We start from the raw sequence: 22,949 nt of genomic DNA, 5'->3' as shown, positions 1-22,949 counted from the left end.
GATCCAAATAAACGAAACAAAATAGAAAATAGGCCAAAAGGTCCAATACTCAAGAGTCATAAATTATTAGGTTGTATTGTTCCAACAGTTTCGAAACCCAATGCAGGCGTCAAGATCAATGAAATGGTATTACAAAACAAATAGAGATTTACGGATGCCATGAGGCAGCCAAGCGTCAGACATTTTACCCATTTTTTTAAAAATATATATATTGAAGAAGATAAATTATTAAAGGAGAATTTAAATTTGAGGTATTAGTACCAAATTTAAGATGATCGAATCCCTTTTGGGTGATACAATCCCTAAAGGGTTAACTCTCTATCCTTAAGTTTTAGTCTTAAATCCAAAAATAAATTTTGAGGCATTAGAAACTAAATACTAACTCATAAAAATTTAACAAAAAAAAAAAAAATCTAGCAGGACGACTAGGAAGAGAGAGATTTTTTTACAATTTTTTATTTTTTTATTTTTTTTAATAAAGCCACATCAAACTTTGGCAGACACTTGTCTGACTTTTGGCAGCCTGATAGCAGGATTCTTACAAAACACTCGCCTTTCTCTTGAAAGAAGAAACGGATTTTTTACTTAATTCAAAAAGTGTTTTTCAAAATCAATAGTCGAAGATAAATGGATTGAGATTTCCAGTTGCCTCAAGCGTCAGACACTTTCTTTTTCTTTTCTTTTTTGCATTTTTTTTTTTTAAAAAAAAAATTGTTTTTTAAATTGAAGAAGAGATATATCAAGGAAAAATTCAAATTTGAGGTATTAGCACTAAATTTAGGATGATAAAATTCCTTTTAAGTGATACCATCCCTAAAGGGTTAACCTTCCACCCCTAGGTTTTAGTTTTAAATTCAAAAATAAATTTTGAAGCATTAGAAACTAAATATTAACTCATAAAAATTTAACAAAAAAAAAATAATAATACTAGGAAGAGAGAATTTTTTACATTTTTTTTTTTTTGTTAATAAAATCACATCAGACTTTGGCTGACACTTGTCTAATTCTTGACAGCTAGATCCGAACTCAAGATAAATAGTTGTAACAGGAAGTTGGGGGAAAGCTCAGGCCGTACTCCGAGATTTAGGGGGGTGCCTCCGTTGTAAAGAACAGATCGACTGGAAACGCCGTTACGGAAAGTAGAAGCGCCTTACCGAGCCTACCAAATGGTTTTTTTTTTTTTCCTTATCTTTTTAATTTTTATTGTTTTCTGTTTCTCAATTTTTTTTAAGGACCGATTCAATTTCAATGGGCGCTTGTTGATTTTGTTGTTGGATTGAATTACGGTCAGCGATGTTCAAAACGCGCCGTTCGTCAGGCGTACCATAATCTCTGTGTACCAGTACTTGGTTTCGCTCTTTGAATTCTTTGTGATTCTGTTTGGTGTCATTGAAACCGTTGTCCCACTAAACAGCAAAGAATTTGGGTCGAAAGGCATATTTGAGAAAGTATTTTCTGTGAAACAAACAAATTGTGTACCTTATTTCCTCTTTTGGCTGTTGGGTTTTGGTTGATTTTGGCATTGGGTTGATTTGGATGTAGGTTGTGCTAAGGATCAGGGTGTATGCGCAAAGTGTTGTTCCCGTGTGGATCGTATAGTCGAAAGGTTTTTGTTTGACAAGTTATTTCTCTGAGTTATGTATGAATTTTGTTCCTTTTTATTGAGTGCTTTTGGTTTTTTATTGTAGAGATTCTTCAGAAGTAGAGGCTGAGCAAAAGTTGCTTGAGGACGTTAGTTTCTTTTCTCTATGTTATAATTTGTATGCATTTTTGAAAAGAAGGCTCGATTTTTTGCATTTTGGAAGCTAATTGATGGGTTTGTGTGATTTTGTTCTAGGCAGTTAAGAATGCTCGAGAAAGGGACCGAAGGTCTCTACTACGTGCTGTAAGTTCTTTAAAGCAATGCTTTTCATCCCTTTTCATATTTGTATTTGCTTAGGAGTATAAAGATTTTATTTTCCCATCAGTTGTTTGTTATGAATTTCTTGTCTGGGTAAGAACAGAAACTTTATCCCATATTAATGAAGAATCTACCTTTTAGTTATTCATGAAGTCCTTATATCACCAACCTTCTATTGAGAAATAATTAACAATTAATGTTGTAACTCCTAATTTAGATCATATGCTGTAGTGTTTTCCAAGAGATTGTAATTGCGGCCATGCTCAAAGCTTAAATTGAATAATGTTTCTTTCTGTATGAAAATTCTAGATTCAAAATTTTCTTTGCAGTTATTATGATAATTATATGCTTGTCTTGCTTATAACCCGTCGAGAAATTAATTTTGGAATTTTCAACCGCTTCGGTGTTAAACCGTCCTCTTCCCTGGTACGCCAAGACTCACTTCCAGGAGATGGAAATCACATCTGCAAGTTTTGAATTTTATTGTGCAAATTGCATTTTGAATCCCAAGTTGATTAGGCGTTTGCCCTTATACAACATACATCTCTTTTCTGTGCATTTTATTCAGTTTCTACCGGTATCTCAGGTTGTGTAATCTTTCCCGGTTATTGTTTTATTAATGGGTATTTCTAGTTTTTACCAAGTTGAGCTTGTTTTGATGTGCATAGTTGGTGACCATTTTATGGATTTAGATCTTTTATCATGTCTTGACAGGGTGAAACTAATCCAATAATAGTGCTTTTTGTACTTCATTGTTCCTTTTTGCCCGTTTTCTTCTCTAACATGTGGTATTATTTTCCTTTTATGTTGCACCAGATGATGAACAAAGGTAAATCTAAAGTTCGAAGATAACACCAACCGACAAAGAAGACAAGGTTGGGGAGTTATTTCCCGCTACATCACTTGAGGAATATGCTGAGCAAAGCAGGAACGATAATGGTGATGATGACGACGATGAAGATGAGGATCTAATTTTGAGTTGAGGGATATGAACAGTGTGTCAACAGATGCTTATAGGTTGTGGGATCTCTTCCATGTTCCAACATGTACTACGAAGATACTGATTACATTAGATTTCTTTTTTGAAGATGTGCTGAAATATCAAATTTGCCAGAAATTGAGTCATTTTTTGTTAAGATTAAGAAGAATTTGTGACCTCTATTTTCTGTTTTTGCTAGTGGATCATTCTGTACAAGTGCTTATATATGTGTGTGCGTGTGTGACGCTGATGATTGCAACAACTTGATTTACCCTTGTGTTATGTACCATCGGACAAGATTCCAAAAGAAGATCCCAAGTAATTATCTAGCATATCTGCTACTGCTATCTCAAATTATCGAGAGGACAGAAGAATAAAAGAAAATGAGATCCAAATGGGAAATGGGAAAAAAAATGCACCGGAAAATAACTGCATCTCAAAAAAATAAAAATTATTTGCATTTACTATGCCAAAGAATACACTTCATTGTTGACCAAGCCTCTTATGGAGAAAGAAATATCTAGCTGGAAAAATCTTTTAAGAGTCTAACAATCCTTTCCAAAAAATTAGCAAGTAATCCTGTTCCGGTAACCACAATGTTGGCTCCTTAATCAAAATAGCCACAAAAAGCTTTAATATCAGCTACTCTGTTTCTGGAACTCTATAGCACAAGAAGCATTATAGTGCCTATCCAAACAATCACTGTCAACAAAATGATGAATCCCATTCCAGTTTTGGACCAAAAATCGCTACCTCTCATGTCAGGAAGAAGAAAGGTTGTGGACCAGCAGTACATCACATCAAGTTATCTTTTGCACACAGGCGCTCTGAACAAGAAAAAAAAAACTCTTGGACAGGGAATAAAACACGTAAATATATACATCGAAGTTGTGTGTGTGTACACTTACACTTTCAAGAGAGAGAGAGAGAGAGAGAGTCTACCATGATTTACAACATGCATTTTCATTTTGAGGAATTAATATATTTCGGCGGAGAGAGAGAGAGAGGGAGGGGGGCCTGAAAAAGAAGTTTATTTTTCACCATTGAAGCTACACACTTCTCCATTTATATAAGGCTTCTCAGAGATGAAAAAGAAAATGTCATGGGTAACATATCTGTAGGTTCCTAATTCCTATAATAGTTCCTCAGAGAAGACCAACTAAAAATCTCCAGTATTATGAAGAAAACATCCTGGAAAAATAATGACGAAAATATAAACATAGTTTGTTGTGCCCTAACATTCACAAGTTTTTTAAGCCACATAAAGTAACAAAACACAAATACAAATAGATTTTGCATACTCTAGTTAACCATAAAATAATTTAAAGGAGGTAAGATGAATCATAGAAATTATACCATTTAGTGTTATCCATGGCATCTAAAGGCATATATAAATCACCAATCAAGGATTCATTATATTGCCACACGAATCCTTCTTGTCCATATTGTTTTTGTACGGATCACGTAAACTGAATTATGTACATACTCTAATTCAAATAAGCAATGCATGCATTCCAAATTTATGATCCATCTTAAACCTCTACTAATTTCAAGAATAATGCTATATATTTTTATTTCATGATATTGATGTAACAGTCCTAACAATTTTTTATTTTACTATGACTCTCTAATGATTGATATACTGGGACTGTTTGGTTATTGTAAGATAAAAATATGATTTTATAGCTTTACTCTAATATTTTCACTTGTATTAAATAAACCAGATATAAGAAAGCTTTACTATCAAAGTATATAACAAAAAATTGCATGGTTGTCATTAAAGTTGTGGTTAACGAGTCAAGAACCCTTTTTTCTTCTTCTTTTTTTTTTTTTTTAATAAGTAACGAGTCAAGAACTTTGAATGGTGTCTCGCTGTACCCATGAATTTGAATATGATAACAAGGTTCAAAAAAACTTACCAAAAACATTCAAGTTTAATCACGTAGTACTCCAGGTTGCTATTCCTCATGTGTTGAATATTAATAGAAAGGTTGGTCCGGTGGCCCTTATTCTAAGTCTGAGTATTTGGTCAATACTAAAGCAAGAAGTTAGTAAAAGAGTTAATAACTCTAGCATTTTTCATCTATGTTATCTTTTTTAGGATAATATTACACGCACAAAAGAAGACATAGGTATTTTGTACGTATATAACTTTTATCAATATAGTATTGCTTATAATTTTTTTTTTTTTAAAAAAAAAAAAAACGTTAGTAATAATAGTATTAATTAAGATTTAGGAAATCAGAATCTAGATAATTAGCTATTTATGGACGCAAGTCCAGAGGGTAATTTAGAGATAGAGTACTATTCTTTAATGGTAAATTATACTTATCTCATTTAACATAGTTTACTATCACCCAATTCACAATTTTTTTTTTTTTTTTTGTCAAATTTTAAATGACTCCATTGGCTTCTCCAATTTGGTGAGGAGCGTGGAGCCAGCCAGCCAGGGTCGACAGAGGAATAATAACACCAAATACAAGGCTGATGAGCAAGTCCAAAGTATCTTTCACAAGTTCAGCAATCGTTTTCAGGGAATAATTTGAAGATTTTTTTTTTATTTTTTTATTTTTTATCACAAGAAGGGAGGAAGGATTCAAACTACTCCGTTTCATGAGATGTGGTCCTTAACCGATTGAGCTACCCTTGAAGACAAATTTGAAGATAAATATGCAATCAAAGACATCACTTGTTCACTTGTAAGACTTTTCTTCCGAAAACGACAACCAGACTAGGACATTTGGAAAAAGAAAAAGGAAAAGGAAAAGGAAAGAAAAAAAGGCCTTTATATTTATCTTAAAATTTGAAGATAAATATAACGGTTTGGAGATATAATTTTATTACTTAATAGTAAAAGAAAAAACAAATCAATTTAAAGAATTGAATACGTGAACATTTTCTAAAAAGAAAGAAACTATTTTCTGTTTGATTTTCGAGAAATAGTTTAAAGTTAATATTCAAGTTTTGGATAGTTTTCCGCGAATGTCCCATGCATGCATGTTGACATGGTAGAGAAATTTTCAGCGAGTAAATTTTGTGTGATACCTGGGTTTAAGCATGACATATGAGGTATATATATTGGCGTTTCTCAAGAGAGCAACGACATAATTAGCTCTTTTCGGCTTTTCCCTTAGGTCATAGTCGAAGATAAACCTCGATCTTACCGGTCTTCTAAAAGCTAAAGGCAGCCGGGATGCCAATTATCATACCTAAAAGATTTAAAGATTCAAGAAATGGCGGTGAAAATGTATTGTTTTACGATCGAATAATTAAATTCTTGAATTTGGGCTTTTAGGCATGAAAAGATTAATTTGTTCCCTGATTGTGATTTGTAGATGTATGTCCCACTTATTTCCCACCTTCACATTTGTGGAAATAAGTATCCATTATCCTCCTACACACCAGTGGAGGAAAATACCAAGCAAGTGATCGTCGAGGACAATCGATTCCTTGCATTAATGCTTTACAAAAATCCAAACATAACTTATATTCAAAAGCGTGTATGTTGAACAATCCGCATAAATCCAAAGACCTAACTTTCACACAATTGCTCAGTGTTTTCCATCAGATAATTAAGCTGCATATATATATGGTATAGCAGCCGTAGGAGAATTGGTCTTCCACACCATGCACTCGCTTGCCCTCTACCTCTCCTTCCTCCATCTTCTCCTGATCACCCAAGTCTTCACCGAAACCCCGCCACCCTATGCTGCCACCGACTATTTTCTCCTCAATTGTGGCTCGTCCTTCAAATCAACCTCGCTGGATGGCCGTAACTGGGAAGGCGATTTCAACTCAAAGTTTACACCCCCAAATATTAACACGACATCAATAGCATCTACCCCCTCCCAGCACGACCCTTCTGTTACCCAACTCCCCTACACGACTGCACGCATCTTTCACAACAAGTTCACCTACTCCTTCCCCGTCTCGCCTGGCCTGAAGTTCGTCCGTCTCTACTTCTTTCCGGCCACCTACTCCGGACACGATAAATCGAAGTCCTTCTCCTTCGTCACCGCCAATAACTTCACCCTCTTAAGCAACTTCAGTGCCTTCCTTACCGTATCTTCCATAGAACCTCCCGTAGCCACCTTTATCAAAGAATTCATAATCCCTGTGTTTCACACTCGGTTTCTCAACATAACCTTTATTCCATCTCCGAGCTCTTACGCCTTCATTAATGGTATAGAGATTGTTTCTATCCCAAATAATCTCTATATGCACAATAGGGATGATGTAATGATCACCAAGCAGGTAGATTACAACATACCCTTCTATTTCGACAACACCACTGCTCTTGAGACCATGTTTAGACTAAACGTGGGTGGCAACGATGTCTCGGGCGTAGAGGATACTGGTATGTTCCGGACTTGGCGTCAGGACTCGCAGTATCTGTTTGGCCAGAAGAAAGGGATGATACCTTACGGCCAGTCTGATGTCAAGATACAGTATACGACAGACACACCGGCCTACACAGCGCCGGAGATTGTGTATAAAACTTCTCGTTCAATGGTTCTGAATGGTACGGTTAACTTGAGTTTCAACCTCACGTGGATCTTCAAGGTTGATGGCGGGTTTTACTATCTTTTTAGGCTGCATTTCTGCGAAACTCAGCAAGAGGTTCTGAAAATGAACCAACGGGTTTTTGACATATTCATCAATAATCAGATGGCAGAGGAAGGAGCGGATGTGATTCAATGGACCGGTGGTACTCGAATTCCTGTATACAGAGAGTATGTTGTATTGGCCTCAAGTGTAAACAAGGGCAAACAAGATTTATGGCTCGCGCTACATCCTAACTGGGATCTATTACCACATCCCTTATACGCCAGTGCCATCTTGAACGGTGTGGAAATATTTAAGTTGAACCGATCAGACGGTACTCTTGCTGGGCTCAACCCGGAAGTGGAGGGGGTTACCACACTCCCGGCCCCGGAACCCAAAACAAAATTAACGGAGAGGCCACAGAAGTTGTCGTCGATGATAGCCATTATCATTGGAGGTGTTGTTGGTCTACTCTTTATTCTTTTTTTAGTGACTTTCGGGCTGAGTAAGAGAGCCAAGGACATCGGCTCCACCGGTGTAACTTCATGGTGGGGTCTATTTTCTTTCACCAAGACCAAGTCCACTAAGACGCAGGGCTCATTTTTACCTTCCGAATTATGTCGTAAGTTTTCGTTTGCTGAAATCAAAGCCGCCACAAACGATTTCGATAAGGTTTTAATCATAGGGGTTGGAGGGTTTGGCAACGTGTATAAAGGGTACATTGATGACGGGACTATTCCAGTTGCAATCAAACGGCTGAAATCTAGTTCACAGCAAGGGGCTCGTGAGTTCCACACCGAAATCGTGATGCTCTCCCAGCTGCGTTACCTCCATCTTGTTTCTCTGATTGGATATTGTAACGAAGGTGATGAGATGATACTCGTCTACGATTACATGGCCCATGGGACTCTACGTGATCATTTGTACAACACCGATAATCCACCTCTTCCGTGGAAGCAACGCCTTGAGATTTGTATCGGTGCGGCTCGTGCTTTGAACTATCTTCATACGGGCGCAAAGCAAACAATCATTCATCGTGACGTGAAGACAACAAATATCTTATTAGATGAGAAATGGGTTGCCAAGGTATCCGATTTTGGATTGTCCAAAGTAGGTCCCACTGGCATGGCCAACTCCCATGTCAGCACGGTGGTGAAGGGTAGTTTTGGGTACATGGACCTAGAGTATTACAGACGTATGCAGTTGACTGTGAAATCTGACGTGTACTCATTTGGTGTGGTTTTGTGTGAAGTATTGTGTGCAAAGCCACCTATAATGCGTACGACAGAGACAGCAATGGGCCTCGCGAGGTGGGCGCAGGAAATCTATCGCAATGGAAAGGTTGAAGAGATGGTTGATCCATCAATTAAGGGTGAAATAGGGATTCGGTGCTTGAAGAAATTTGTTGAGGTTGCGATGAATTGTTTACTTGACAACGGAATCGAACGGCCATCAATGGATGATGTGTTGGGGGGCCTTGAGTTCGCATTGCAATTGCAAGAAAGTGTAGACGAAGATGTAGGGCTTAATGTGGTTGAAATTAAGGCGCTAGATGATGAGAAAGGTCTCTTCCCCAAGTCCACACTTGATGATAGTGATGACATGTCAAGTAGCAGCAGTGGACAAGTGTCAAGTAGAAATAGCAACAGCAGGGTGACCATAATGAGCAACGGAGAGCAAAGTTTTGCAAGTGCCAGTCAAGAGTCGGGCAAACTAATGTCCTCTAGTCATTTGGGACAGTGTTCTCTATGATTATGAATCTTAGCGGTCGGTGAAAGATGGTAGCTGAATTTTTATTAATTGGGCCTTATTTGGAGTCATATATTGAGGACAAGGGTTTGTAGGAAAGTCATTCTATTCATGAGTGTAGCAAATTAAATGATAGTTGTAGTGCATGTATCGGATTGAATCATGAGTACTCTAAACTCATAGATTATGGGATTCTTCTTGACTTGGGTTTTGTCGTAAGTCAGCTCTAAGCAAGATAATAAGTCAAAAGATTAAGCAAGTCTGAGTTTTGATTAAAGTAAAGTAAGAAACATTCATTTGAAAATGTTTGATATGACACTCTAATTAATAATTGGAATATTCGTTATTCGTTATATATATATATATAACGGTTGATTGAGAATAGCATATGAATATTGTTGAATGAATGTTGAATATAATTATAGTATGTAGATTTTTTTTATTTATTATTATTTTATTGAATGTGGGAGAATGGAGAAAATGGATTTCTTTGTGACTATTCTTTTTTTCTAATCAAATTGGAAATACAAGTGATAAAAAACCAAAAAGGGTGGGCTCCCCTGCAGCAGATCCAAACACGAAAGATAACGATCCAAATAAACGAAACAAAATAGAAAATAGGCCAAAAGGTCCAATACTCAAGAGTCATAAATTATTAGGTTGTATTGTTCCAACAGTTTCGAAACCCAATGCAGGCGTCAAGATCAATGAAATGGTATTACAAAACAAATAGAGATTTACGGATGCCATGAGGCAGCCAAGCGTCAGACATTTTACCCATTTTTTTAAAAATATATATATTGAAGAAGATAAATTATTAAAGGAGAATTTAAATTTGAGGTATTAGTACCAAATTTAAGATGATCGAATCCCTTTTGGGTGATACAATCCCTAAAGGGTTAACTCTCTATCCTTAAGTTTTAGTCTTAAATCCAAAAATAAATTTTGAGGCATTAGAAACTAAATACTAACTCATAAAAATTTAACAAAAAAAAAAAAAATCTAGCAGGACGACTAGGAAGAGAGAGATTTTTTTACAATTTTTTATTTTTTTATTTTTTTTAATAAAGCCACATCAAACTTTGGCAGACACTTGTCTGACTTTTGGCAGCCTGATAGCAGGATTCTTACAAAACACTCGCCTTTCTCTTGAAAGAAGAAACGGATTTTTTACTTAATTCAAAAAGTGTTTTTCAAAATCAATAGTCGAAGATAAATGGATTGAGATTTCCAGTTGCCTCAAGCGTCAGACACTTTCTTTTTCTTTTCTTTTTTGCATTTTTTTTTTTTAAAAAAAAAATTGTTTTTTAAATTGAAGAAGAGATATATCAAGGAAAAATTCAAATTTGAGGTATTAGCACTAAATTTAGGATGATAAAATTCCTTTTAAGTGATACCATCCCTAAAGGGTTAACCTTCCACCCCTAGGTTTTAGTTTTAAATTCAAAAATAAATTTTGAAGCATTAGAAACTAAATATTAACTCATAAAAATTTAACCAAAAAAAAAAATAATACTAGGAAGAGAGAATTTTTTACATTTTTTTTTTTTTTTGTTAATAAAATCATATCAGACTTTAGCTGACACTTGTCTAATTCTTGACAGCCAGATCCGAACTCAAGATAAATAGTTGTAACAGGAAGTTGGGGGAAAGCTCAGGCCGTACTCCGAGATTTAGGGGGGTGCCCCCGTTGTAAAGAACAGATCGACTGAAAACGCCGTTACGGAAAGTAGAAGCGCCTTACCGAGCCTACCAAATGGTTTTTTTTTTTTCTTTATCTTTTTAATTTTTATTGTTTTCTGTTTCTCAATTTTTTTTAAGGACCGATTCAATTTCAATGGGCACTTGTTGATTTTGTTGTTGGATTAAATTACGGTCAGCGATGTTCAAAACGCGCCGTTCGTCAGGCGTACCATAATCTCTGTGTACCAGTACTTGGTTTCGCTCTTTGAATTCTTTGTGATTCTGTTTGGTGTCATTGAAACCGTTGTCCCACTAAACAGCAAAGAATTTGGGTCGAAAGGCATATTTGAGAAAGTATTTTCTGTGAAACAAACAAATTGTGTACCTTATTTCCTCTTTTGGCTGTTGGGTTTTGGTTGATTTTGGCATTGGGTTGATTTGGATGTAGGTTGTGCTAAGGATCAGGGTGTATGCGCAAAGTGTTGTTCCCGTGTGGATCGTATAGTCGAAAGGTTTTTGTTTGACAAGTTATTTCTCTGAGTTATGTATGAATTTTGTTCCTTTTTATTGAGTGCTTTTGGTTTTTTATTGTAGAGATTCTTCAGAAGTAGAGGCTGAGCAAAAGTTGCTTGAGGACGTTAGTTTCTTTTCTCTATGTTATAATTTGTATGCATTTTTGAAAAGAAGGCTCGATTTTTTGCATTTTGGAAGCTAATTGATGGGTTTGTGTGATTTTGTTCTAGGCAGTTAAGAATGCTCGAGAAAGGGACCGAAGGTCTCTACTACGTGCTGTAAGTTCTTTAAAGCAATGCTTTTCATCCCTTTTCATATTTGTATTTGCTTAGGAGTATAAAGATTTTATTTTCCCATCAGTTGTTTGTTATGAATTTCTTGTCTGGGTAAGAACAGAAACTTTATCCCATATTAATGAAGAATCTACCTTTTAGTTATTCATGAAGTCCTTATATCACCAACCTTCTATTGAGAAATAATTAACAATTAATGTTGTAACTCCTAATTTAGATCATATGCTGTAGTGTTTTCCAAGAGATTGTAATTGCGGCCATGCTCAAAGCTTAAATTGAATAATGTTTCTTTCTGTATGAAAATTCTAGATTCAAAATTTTCTTTGCAGTTATTATGATAATTATATGCTTGTCTTGCTTATAACCCGTCGAGAAATTAATTTTGGAATTTTCAACCGCTTCGGTGTTAAACCGTCCTCTTCCCTGGTACGCCAAGACTCACTTCCAGGAGATGGAAATCACATCTGCAAGTTTTGAATTTTATTGTGCAAATTGCATTTTGAATCCCAAGTTGATTAGGCGTTTGCCCTTATACAACATACATCTCTTTTCTGTGCATTTTATTCAGTTTCTACCGGTATCTCAGGTTGTGTAATCTTTCCCGGTTATTGTTTTATTAATGGGTATTTCTAGTTTTTACCAAGTTGAGCTTGTTTTGATGTGCATAGTTGGTGACCATTTTATGGATTTAGATCTTTTATCATGTCTTGACAGGGTGAAACTAATCCAATAATAGTGCTTTTTGTACTTCATTGTTCCTTTTTGCCCGTTTTCTTCTCTAACATGTGGTATTATTTTCCTTTTATGTTGCACCAGATGATGAACAAAGGTAAATCTAAAGTTCGAAGATAACACCAACCGACAAAGAAGACAAGGTTGGGGAGTTATTTCCCGCTACATCACTTGAGGAATATGCTGAGCAAAGCAGGAACGATAATGGTGATGATGACGACGATGAAGATGAGGATCTAATTTTGAGTTGAGGGATATGAACAGTGTGTCAACAGATGCTTATAGGTTGTGGGATCTCTTCCATGTTCCAACATGTACTACGAAGATACTGATTACATTAGATTTCTTTTTTGAAGATGTGCTGAAATATCAAATTTGCCAGAAATTGAGTCATTTTTTGTTAAGATTAAGAAGAATTTGTGACCTCTATTTTCTGTTTTTGCTAGTGGATCATTCTGTACAAGTGCTTATATATGTGTGTGCGTGTGTGACGCTGATGATTGCAACAACTTGATTTACCCTTGTGTTATGTACCATCGGACAAGATTCCAAAAGAAGATCCCAAGTAATTATCTAGCATATCTGCTACTGCTATCTCAAATTATCGAGAGGACAGAAGAATAAAAGAAAATGAGATCCAAATGGGAAATGGGAAAAAAAATGCACCGGAAAATAACTGCATCTCAAAAAAATAAAAATTATTTGCATTTACTATGCCAAAGAATACACTTCATTGTTGACCAAGCCTCTTATGGAGAAAGAAATATCTAGCTGGAAAAATCTTTTAAGAGTCTAACAATCCTTTCCAAAAAATTAGCAAGTAATCCTGTTCCGGTAACCACAATGTTGGCTCCTTAATCAAAATAGCCACAAAAAGCTTTAATATCAGCTACTCTGTTTCTGGAACTCTATAGCACAAGAAGCATTATAGTGCCTATCCAAACAATCACTGTCAACAAAATGATGAATCCCATTCCAGTTTTGGACCAAAAATCGCTACCTCTCATGTCAGGAAGAAGAAAGGTTGTGGACCAGCAGTACATCACATCAAGTTATCTTTTGCACACAGGCGCTCTGAACAAGAAAAAAAAAACTCTTGGACAGGGAATAAAACACGTAAATATATACATCGAAGTTGTGTGTGTGTACACTTACACTTTCAAGAGAGAGAGAGAGAGAGAGAGTCTACCATGATTTACAACATGCATTTTCATTTTGAGGAATTAATATATTTCGGCGGAGAGAGAGAGAGAGGGAGGGGGGCCTGAAAAAGAAGTTTATTTTTCACCATTGAAGCTACACACTTCTCCATTTATATAAGGCTTCTCAGAGATGAAAAAGAAAATGTCATGGGTAACATATCTGTAGGTTCCTAATTCCTATAATAGTTCCTCAGAGAAGACCAACTAAAAATCTCCAGTATTATGAAGAAAACATCCTGGAAAAATAATGACGAAAATATAAACATAGTTTGTTGTGCCCTAACATTCACAAGTTTTTTAAGCCACATAAAGTAACAAAACACAAATACAAATAGATTTTGCATACTCTAGTTAACCATAAAATAATTTAAAGGAGGTAAGATGAATCATAGAAATTATACCATTTAGTGTTATCCATGGCATCTAAAGGCATATATAAATCACCAATCAAGGATTCATTATATTGCCACACGAATCCTTCTTGTCCATATTGTTTTTGTACGGATCACGTAAACTGAATTATGTACATACTCTAATTCAAATAAGCAATGCATGCATTCCAAATTTATGATCCATCTTAAACCTCTACTAATTTCAAGAATAATGCTATATATTTTTATTTCATGATATTGATGTAACAGTCCTAACAATTTTTTATTTTACTATGACTCTCTAATGATTGATATACTGGGACTGTTTGGTTATTGTAAGATAAAAATATGATTTTATAGCTTTACTCTAATATTTTCACTTGTATTAAATAAACCAGATATAAGAAAGCTTTACTATCAAAGTATATAACAAAAAATTGCATGGTTGTCATTAAAGTTGTGGTTAACGAGTCAAGAACCCTTTTTTCTTCTTCTTTTTTTTTTTTTTTAATAAGTAACGAGTCAAGAACTTTGAATGGTGTCTCGCTGTACCCATGAATTTGAATATGATAACAAGGTTCAAAAAAACTTACCAAAAACATTCAAGTTTAATCACGTAGTACTCCAGGTTGCTATTCCTCATGTGTTGAATATTAATAGAAAGGTTGGTCCGGTGGCCCTTATTCTAAGTCTGAGTATTTGGTCAATACTAAAGCAAGAAGATAGTAAAAGAGTTAATAACTCTAGCATTTTTCATCTATGTTATCTTTTTTAGGATAATATTACACGCACAAAAGAAGACATAGGTATTTTGTACGTATATAACTTTTATCAATATAGTATTGCTTATAATTTTTTTTTTTTTTTTTTTTTTAAAAAAAAAACGTTAATAATAATAGTATTAATTAAGATTTAGGAAATCAGAATCTAGATAATTAGCTATTTATGGACGCAAGTCCAGAGGGTAATTTAGAGATAGAGTACTATTCTTTAATGGTAAATTATACTTATCTCATTTAACATAGTTTACTATCACCCAATTCACAATTTTTTTTTTTTTTTTTGTCAAATTTTAAATGACTCCATTGGCTTCTCCAATTTGGTGAGGAGCGTGGAGCCAGCCAGCCAGGGTCGACAGAGGAATAATAACACCAAATACAAGGCTGATGAGCAAGTCCAAAGTATCTTTCACAAGTTCAGCAATCGTTTTCAGGGAATAATTTGAAGATTTTTTTTTTATTTTTTTATTTTTTATCACAAGAAGGGAGGAAGGATTCAAACTACTCCGTTTCATGAGATGTGGTCCTTAACCGATTGAGCTACCCTTGAAGACAAATTTGAAGATAAATATGCAATCAAAGACATCACTTGTTCACTTGTAAGACTTTTCTTCCGAAAACGACAACCAGACTAGGACATTTGGAAAAAGAAAAAGGAAAAGGAAAAGGAAAGAAAAAAAGGCCTTTATATTTATCTTAAAATTTGAAGATAAATATAACGGTTTGGAGATATAATTTTATTACTTAATAGTAAAAGAAAAAACAAATCAATTTAAAGAATTGAATACGTGAACATTTTCTAAAAAGAAAGAAACTATTTTCTGTTTGATTTTCGAGAAATAGTTTAAAGTTAATATTCAAGTTTTGGATAGTTTTCCGCGAATGTCCCATGCATGTTGACATGGTAGAGAAAGTTTCAGAGAGTAAATTTTGTGTGATACCTGGGTTTAAGCATGACATATGAGGTATATATATTGGCGTTTCTCAAGAGAGCAACGACATAATTAGCTCTTTTCGGCTTTTCCCTTAGGTCATAGTCGAAGATAAACCTCGATCTTACCGGTCTTCTAAAAGCTAAAGGCAGCCGGGATGCCAATTATCATACCTAAAAGATTTAAAGATTCAAGAAATGGCGGTGAAAATGTATTGTTTTACGATCGAATAATTAAATTCTTGAATTTGGGCTTTTAGGCATGAAAAGATTAATTTGTTCCCTGATTGTGATTTGTAGATGTATGTCCCACTTATTTCCCACCTTCACATTTGTGGAAATAAGTATCCATTATCCTCCTACACACCAGTGGAGGAAAATACCAAGCAAGTGATCGTCGAGGACAATCGATTCCTTGCATTAATGCTTTACAAAAATCCAAACATAACTTATATTCAAAAGCGTGTATGTTGAACAATCCGCATAAATCCAAAGACCTAACTTTCACACAATTGCTCAGTGTTTTCCATCAGATAATTAAGCTGCATATATATATGGTATAGCAGCCGTAGGAGAATTGGTCTTCCACACCATGCACTCGCTTGCCCTCTACCTCTCCTTCCTCCATCTTCTCCTGATCACCCAAGTCTTCACCGAAACCCCGCCACCCTATGCTGCCACCGACTATTTTCTCCTCAATTGTGGCTCGTCCTTCAAATCAACCTCGCTGGATGGCCGTAACTGGGAAGGCGATTTCAACTCAAAGTTTACACCCCCAAATATTAACACGACATCAATAGCATCTACCCCCTCCCAGCACGACCCTTCTGTTACCCAACTCCCCTACACGACTGCACGCATCTTTCACAACAAGTTCACCTACTCCTTCCCCGTCTCGCCTGGCCTGAAGTTCGTCCGTCTCTACTTCTTTCCGGCCACCTACTCCGGACACGATAAATCGAAGTCCTTCTCCTTCGTCACCGCCAATAACTTCACCCTCTTAAGCAACTTCAGTGCCTTCCTTACCGTATCTTCCATAGAACCTCCCGTAGCCACCTTTATCAAAGAATTCATAATCCCTGTGTTTCACACTCGGTTTCTCAACATAACCTTTATTCCATCTCCGAGCTCTTACGCCTTCATTAATGGTATAGAGATTGTTTCTATCCCAAATAATCTCTATATGCACAATAGGGATGATGTAATGATCACCAAGCAGGTAGATTACAACATACCCTTCTATTTCGACAACACCACTGCTCTTGAGACCATGTTTAGACTAAACGTGGGTGGCAACGATGTCTCGGGCGTAGAGGATACTGGTATGTTCCGGACTTGGCGTCAGGACTCGCAGTATCTGTTTGGCCAGAAGAAAGGGATGATACCTTACGGCCAGTCTGATGTCAAGATACAGTATACGACAGACACACCGGCCTACACAGCGCCGGAGATTGTGTATAAAACTTCTCGTTCAATGGTTCTGAATGGTACGGTTAACTTGAGTTTCAACCTCACGTGGATCTTCAAGGTTGATGGCGGGTTTTACTATCTTTTTAGGCTGCATTTCTGCGAAACTCAGCAAGAGGTTCTGAAAATGAACCAACGGGTTTTTGACATATTCATCAATAATCAGATGGCAGAGGAAGGAGCGGATGTGATTCAATGGACCGGTGGTACTCGAATTCCTGTATACAGAGAGTATGTTGTATTGGCCTCAAGTGTAAACAAGGGCAAACAAGATTTATGGCTCGCGCTACATCCTAACTGGGATCTATTACCACATCCCTTATACGCCAGTGCCATCTTGAACGGTGTGGAAATATTTAAGTTGAACCGATCAGACGGTACTCTTGCTGGGCTCAACCCGGAAGTGGAGGGGGTTACCACACTCCCGGCCCCGGAACCCAAAACAAAATTAACGGAGAGGCCACAGAAGTTGTCGTCGATGATAGCCATTATCATTGGAGGTGTTGTTGGTCTACTCTTTATTCTTTTTTTAGTGACTTTCGGGCTGAGTAAGAGAGCCAAGGACATCGGCTCCACCGGTGTAACTTCATGGTGGGGTCTATTTTCTTTCACCAAGACCAAGTCCACTAAGACGCAGGGCTCATTTTTACCTTCCGAATTATGTCGTAAGTTTTCGTTTGCTGAAATCAAAGCCGCCACAAACGATTTCGATAAGGTTTTAATCATAGGGGTTGGAGGGTTTGGCAACGTGTATAAAGGGTACATTGATGACGGGACTATTCCAGTTGCAATCAAACGGCTGAAATCTAGTTCACAGCAAGGGGCTCGTGAGTTCCACACCGAAATCGTGATGCTCTCCCAGCTTCGTTACCTCCATCTTGTTTCTCTGATTGGATATTGTAACGAAGGTGATGAGATGATACTCGTCTACGATTACATGGCCCATGGGACTCTACGTGATCATTTGTACAACACCGATAATCCACCTCTTCCGTGGAAGCAACGCCTTGAGATTTGTATCGGTGCGGCTCGTGCTTTGAACTATCTTCATACGGGCGCAAAGCAAACAATCATTCATCGTGACGTGAAGACAACAAATATCTTATTAGATGAGAAATGGGTTGCCAAGGTATCCGATTTTGGATTGTCCAAAGTAGGTCCCACTGGCATGGCCAACTCCCATGTCAGCACGGTGGTGAAGGGTAGTTTTGGGTACATGGACCTAGAGTATTACAGACGTATGCAGTTGACTGTGAAATCTGACGTGTACTCATTTGGTGTGGTTTTGTGTGAAGTATTGTGTGCAAAGCCACCTATAATGCGTACGACAGAGACAGCAATGGGCCTCGCGAGGTGGGCGCAGGAAATCTATCGCAATGGAAAGGTTGAAGAGATGGTTGATCCATCAATTAAGGGTGAAATAGGGATTCGGTGCTTGAAGAAATTTGTTGAGGTTGCGATGAATTGTTTACTTGACAACGGAATCGAACGGCCATCAATGGATGATGTGTTGGGGGGCCTTGAGTTCGCATTGCAATTGCAAGAAAGTGTAGACGAAGATGTAGGGCTTAATGTGGTTGAAATTAAGGCGCTAGATGATGAGAAAGGTCTCTTCCCCAAGTCCACACTTGATGATAGTGATGACATGTCAAGTAGCAGCAGTGGACAAGTGTCAAGTAGAAATAGCAACAGCAGGGTGACCATAATGAGCAACGGAGAGCAAAGTTTTGCAAGTGCCAGTCAAGAGTCGGGCAAACTAATGTCCTCTAGTCATTTGGGACAGTGTTCTCTATGATTATGAATCTTAGCGGTCGGTGAAAGATGGTAGCTGAATTTTTATTAATTGGGCCTTATTTGGAGTCATATATTGAGGACAAGGGTTTGTAGGAAAGTCATTCTATTCATGAGTGTAGCAAATTAAATGATAGTTGTAGTGCATGTATCGGATTGAATCATGAGTACTCTAAACTCATAGATTATGGGATTCTTCTTGACTTGGGTTTTGTCGTAAGTCAGCTCTAAGCAAGATAATAAGTCAAAAGATTAAGCAAGTCTGAGTTTTGATTAAAGTAAAGTAAGAAACATTCATTTGAAAATGTTTGATATGACACTCTAATTAATAATTGGAATATTCGTTATTCGTTATATATATATATATAACGGTTGATTGAGAATAGCATATGAATATTGTTGAATGAATGTTGAATATAATTATAGTATGTAGATTTTTTTTATTTATTATTATTTTATTGAATGTGGGAGAATGGAGAAAATGGATTTCTTTGTGACTATTCTTTTTTTCTAATCAAATTGGAAATACAAGTGATAAAAAACCAAAAAGGGTGGGCTCCCCTGCAGCAGATCCAAACACGAAAGATAACGATCCAAATAAACGAAACAAAATAGAAAATAGGCCAAAAGGTCCAATACTCAAGAGTCATAAATTATTAGGTTGTATTGTTCCAACAGTTTCGAAACCCAATGCAGGCGTCAAGATCAATGAAATGGTATTACAAAACAAATAGAGATTTACGGATGCCATGAGGCAGCCAAGCGTCAGACATTTTACCCATTTTTTTAAAAATATATATATTGAAGAAGATAAATTATTAAAGGAGAATTTAAATTTGAGGTATTAGTACCAAATTTAAGATGATCGAATCCCTTTTGGGTGATACAATCCCTAAAGGGTTAACTCTCTATCCTTAAGTTTTAGTCTTAAATCCAAAAATAAATTTTGAGGCATTAGAAACTAAATACTAACTCATAAAAATTTAACAAAAAAAAAAAAAATCTAGCAGGACGACTAGGAAGAGAGAGATTTTTTTACAATTTTTTATTTTTTTATTTTTTTTAATAAAGCCACATCAAACTTTGGCAGACACTTGTCTGACTTTTGGCAGCCTGATAGCAGGATTCTTACAAAACACTCGCCTTTCTCTTGAAAGAAGAAACGGATTTTTTACTTAATTCAAAAAGTGTTTTTCAAAATCAATAGTCGAAGATAAATGGATTGAGATTTCCAGTTGCCTCAAGCGTCAGACACTTTCTTTTTCTTTTCTTTTTTGCATTTTTTTTTTTTAAAAAAAAAATTGTTTTTTAAATTGAAGAAGAGATATATCAAGGAAAAATTCAAATTTGAGGTATTAGCACTAAATTTAGGATGATAAAATTCCTTTTAAGTGATACCATCCCTAAAGGGTTAACCTTCCACCCCTAGGTTTTAGTTTTAAATTCAAAAATAAATTTTGAAGCATTAGAAACTAAATATTAACTCATAAAAATTTAACCAAAAAAAAAAATAATACTAGGAAGAGAGAATTTTTTACATTTTTTTTTTTTTTTGTTAATAAAATCATATCAGACTTTAGCTGACACTTGTCTAATTCTTGACAGCCAGATCCGAACTCAAGATAAATAGTTGTAACAGGAAGTTGGGGGAAAGCTCAGGCCGTACTCCGAGATTTAGGGGGGTGCCCCCGTTGTAAAGAACAGATCGACTGAAAACGCCGTTACGGAAAGTAGAAGCGCCTTACCGAGCCTACCAAATGGTTTTTTTTTTTTCTTTATCTTTTTAATTTTTATTGTTTTCTGTTTCTCAATTTTTTTTAAGGACCGATTCAATTTCAATGGGCACTTGTTGATTTTGTTGTTGGATTAAATTACGGTCAGCGATGTTCAAAACGCGCCGTTCGTCAGGCGTACCATAATCTCTGTGTACCAGTACTTGGTTTCGCTCTTTGAATTCTTTGTGATTCTGTTTGGTGTCATTGAAACCGTTGTCCCACTAAACAGCAAAGAATTTGGGTCGAAAGGCATATTTGAGAAAGTATTTTCTGTGAAACAAACAAATTGTGTACCTTATTTCCTCTTTTGGCTGTTGGGTTTTGGTTGATTTTGGCATTGGGTTGATTTGGACGTAGGTTGTGCTAAGGATCAGGGTGTATGCGCAAAGTGTTGTTCCCGTGTGGATCGTATAGTCGAAAGGTTTTTGTTTGACAAGTTATTTCTTTTGAGTTATGTATGAATTTTTTTCCTTTTTATTGAGTGCTTTTGGTTTTTTATTGTAGAGATTCTTCAGAAGTAGAGGCTGAGCAAAAGTTGCTTGAGGACGTTAGTTTCTTTTCTCTTTGTTATAATTTGTATGCATTTTTGAAAAGAAGGCTCGATTTTTTGCATTTTGGAAGCTAATTGATGGGTTTGTGTGATTTTGTTCTAGGCAGTTAAGAATGCTCGAGAAAGGGACCGAAGGTCTCTGCTACGTGCAGTAAGTTCTTTAAAGCAATGCTTTTCATCCCTTTTCATATTTGTATTTGCTTAGGAGTATAAAGATTTTATTTTCCCATCAGTTGTTTGTTATTAATTTCTTGTCTGGGTAAGAACAGAAATTTTATCCCATATTAATGAAGAATCTACCTTTTAGTTATTCATGAAGTCCTTATATCATCAACCTTCTATTGAGAAATAATTAACAATGTTGTAACTACTAATTTAGATCATATGCTGTAGTGTTTTCCAAGAGATTGTAATTGCCGCCATGCGCAAATCTTGGACAGGATCGATGGTTCTGATGATGTTTTCCAACTCATATACTCCTGCTTTTATATATGTTTGTTTGTGCTGGTCTAATGGTGTTAATTGACCTGCTGGCGGTTTTGGCTTCTTTCATGTTCCCAAGCTGCGCAGGTTTGGGGTGTTGGTGATTTGTTGTCTTTCTTAGTTGCTGGTTTTGGGGACTACTGTTTAATCTTCCCTTTGCAAAATTTATTTTGGTTTATAAATTAATTAATTATTCATCCAAAAAACAAAAAATTCATATGATATTGAACTACAATTCTCTCATTGTTAGCATCACACTGTATCTAAAGTCTCGCTAATTAGGCCATTGTAGTGCTTGGTTTTTTCTATGTGATATATAGGTTTTCTAAAGGTGTAAATTCTTAGGCAAGTCCAAGTAGGCAAGCTTAGAACTTAGAAGGTACGGGCCCAATAGCGAGACCTATCTAATTTTAATTAAATATATCATAAACCCATAAGAATAAACAATAATTTTTATTTTAAAATGTTATTTTGAATTATATGTATAGTTTAATGGTTTGTATGGTATGATTTTATAAAAAGGGTATGCGTTGGAATTTTCATAGAAGCAAAATTTTATTTTTAGCATGATTTTAATTTGTGGAATTTTCATATTTTCAACTATGCCCATGTAATGAATTGATGAATTTATTATTAAATTTGTATAGGATTTATATGAATTCACAAATCTAATAATTGATTAATTAAATGTTGTGTACATAACTAAATTCAGGATCCCAAAGAAGTAGAAAAGAGCATAATAGAAAACAAATTAATCATACAAGATACCAAGATTTAAGTGGTTCGGTCTAACAAGCCTACATCTATTGGCAGAGATGACCCAGAGAAAATTCACTATCAAAAGATAGAATACAAAGATAACGGGTAGAAAATCACTCAAAACCCCCAAAGCCCTTATACACTTAAATCTCACTCACACAAAATAAAAAAAAATACAAAAGAGAGAAATATTTGACAAAGAAAACTATTTTTGTCTCTAAGTACACCATCATAAGGCACAACAAAATAAAAAAATCCTAATAAAATGTGTGGTTTCTAATTTTTTTCTCCCATCCTTGCTTTGTTGCAAAACCTCCTTTTTATATTGGTTCAAAGTCGGCTAGCAACTCTGTTGATACTGTGCACAACAATGATAAATAATATAGAATCAGAAAGAGAGAGATTAAGAAAGAGTTAAGACACAGATTTAACATGGTTCGGCAATGT

At 35.8% G+C, this 22,949-nt stretch overlaps 4 pseudogenes; all 4 read left to right on the top strand.

Moving 5' to 3' along the window:
- Window positions 1-159: 159 nt before the first annotated feature.
- LOC132182140 (uncharacterized) lies at window positions 160-3,012 on the top strand (annotated as a pseudogene).
- Window positions 3,013-6,498: 3,486 nt separating this feature from the next.
- LOC132181533 (putative receptor-like protein kinase At5g39000) lies at window positions 6,499-9,278 on the top strand (annotated as a pseudogene).
- Window positions 9,279-9,921: 643 nt separating this feature from the next.
- Window positions 9,922-12,774, top strand: LOC132182139 (uncharacterized; annotated as a pseudogene).
- A 3,495-nt stretch (window positions 12,775-16,269) lies between these two features.
- On the top strand, window positions 16,270-19,041 carry LOC132181532 (putative receptor-like protein kinase At5g39000; annotated as a pseudogene).
- Window positions 19,042-22,949: the final 3,908 nt, after the last annotated feature.

Source organism: Corylus avellana, chromosome ca5, assembly GCF_901000735.1.
Source record: "Corylus avellana chromosome ca5, CavTom2PMs-1.0".
NCBI lineage: Eukaryota > Viridiplantae > Streptophyta > Magnoliopsida > Fagales > Betulaceae > Corylus > Corylus avellana.
Note: the sequence above shows the minus strand (reverse complement) of the source record. Positions and strands in the feature narration are given on the sequence as shown.